At 39.7% G+C, this 1,760-nt stretch overlaps 1 non-coding gene across 1 annotated transcript; it reads left to right on the forward strand.

Annotated features, from left to right (window-relative positions):
* Positions 1-901: 901 nt before the first annotated feature.
* LOC114106561 (U6 spliceosomal RNA) lies at positions 902-1,007 on the forward strand. The gene has a single exon (XR_003585217.1). It is a non-coding gene; the product is annotated as a U6 spliceosomal RNA (small nuclear RNA).
* Positions 1,008-1,760: the final 753 nt, after the last annotated feature.

Below are 1,760 nucleotides of genomic sequence, written 5' to 3' on the forward strand. Positions count from 1 at the left end.
TGTAGAGACCTAGTGAAAGTCAGTGGTATTTAAGGGTTAAGTTTGACTGGAAATCTGATCCAGGATCCATGTGTGAGTGTGTGTGTGCAAGCAAGCGTGAGTGAGCCTCCCTATGAGTCTGACATGTCCAGGGGGGGATGCAGATGGTGATGCCATAGCCAAAGAAATACAGGGCACATTTTTCACATTTAAAGTTTTAATCACTAATACAAAAGAAGGCTGAGCCAGGCCAAGTTTTACCCCATAAAGCATTTACTCTCACTTTAACACAGACATTCAGAATAATTCAAAACAAGGCTCCTAAAGCTGGAATTGTGGATCCTACAGAGAAACTCTGATGCTCTCCCAGCGGCATCTCTGCTTCCTAATAATGTTCTCCCTGTGGATGTTTATCAGTCACCAAATCTTGCCGTGCTCTCCGTGGAAAAAGACACTGGGTGAGTTTGCACCATTTGGTTGTTTTGTGCCAAAGACAGAACCCTCTGTCACTCTGCTAAGCAAGCAGAACATATCACAGCTGCTAAGTGGTTCAACACCCCCACCCTGCTGTCAACTCCTATTTCCTTTTTTTCCCCCCACAAACATTTGCCTTAAATTTGTAACATTCAGGAAATTACTCAGTTCCAGGCAAGTTTTACAGGTAAAGAAATTGAGACGAAGACAAATAAAAGGAATTACTCAAGATCAGAATCAGTTGATGGCCGACAGGATAGAACCCGGTAGCCTCATCCCAAGACATTTCTCTATTTTTTTCTTAATATTTCTTTTAAATTGACACATAGTAACTGTAAGGATTATGGGATACAATGTGGTGATTTGATGTATGTATATATATTGTGCTATGATTAGGTCAGACTAACAAATACATCACCTCATAGAATTTGCTGTATGTGGTGAAAACATTTGAAAACACTGGGCAGAATATATCCTGAAGTTGGAGCAATGCAGAGTTTAGCAGGCCCCTGTGCAAGGATGACAAGCAAATCCAGGAAATGCTCCTTATTTTGAGACCCAGTTCAGCATAAAAAAAATCACTTGGTAATTTAAAAATATGCACCCCACTTTTTTTTTTATTGTAATCACCATTCTGTGCACTACATTACTGAAGCTCATTCTTCCTCTTGTACGGAATCTTTGTCCTCTTTCATACATATCCCTACCCCGTCCACCCTCCCTGCCCCAGCTTCTGGCAACCACCATGCTACTCTCTCCTTCATGAGCTTAACTTTTGTAGATTTCACATATAAGTGAGACCACCCAAGGTATTTTTCTTTCTGTAGTTTCATTCTTTCTCATGTGTGAGTCTGAATTTAAGGCTCCGTGTAACACTATTTGAAATACGAGTAAAGGTACCTTTTCTTGATACCCAATTCTCCTTCACCACTCCTTTTGAAACTGTGCACTAATACCTCTAGGGCTATGCATTTTTTATGGAATCTAAAATAAGTTTGATTCAAGGTGTGTAAGTATGGTTGGGTATTCAGAAGAGGAAATAAATTTGAACATACTAACACTCCCACCCAGAAGTTATTATTAAAGTTGGAAATTTCTCCTCTGAGACAGAAAATAATCTGGGAACTGGGGGGCAAAGAAAAGGTGAAGTTTTCTTTTAGAAAATGCTAGTAGTTAGCAGTAGTAGGTACTCAGAATATCTTTCCCTTTTACTGTGGCAAAAGCAAACCAAAGATACATGAGAAAACACTTGAAAATGTTTGTCCCTTGTTGGTTCAACCATCTCTCTGGATTTTCTCTTTGCAACT

Source organism: Marmota flaviventris, chromosome 15 (assembly GCF_047511675.1).
Source record: "Marmota flaviventris isolate mMarFla1 chromosome 15, mMarFla1.hap1, whole genome shotgun sequence".
In the NCBI taxonomy this organism is placed as follows: Eukaryota; Metazoa; Chordata; class Mammalia; order Rodentia; family Sciuridae; genus Marmota; species Marmota flaviventris.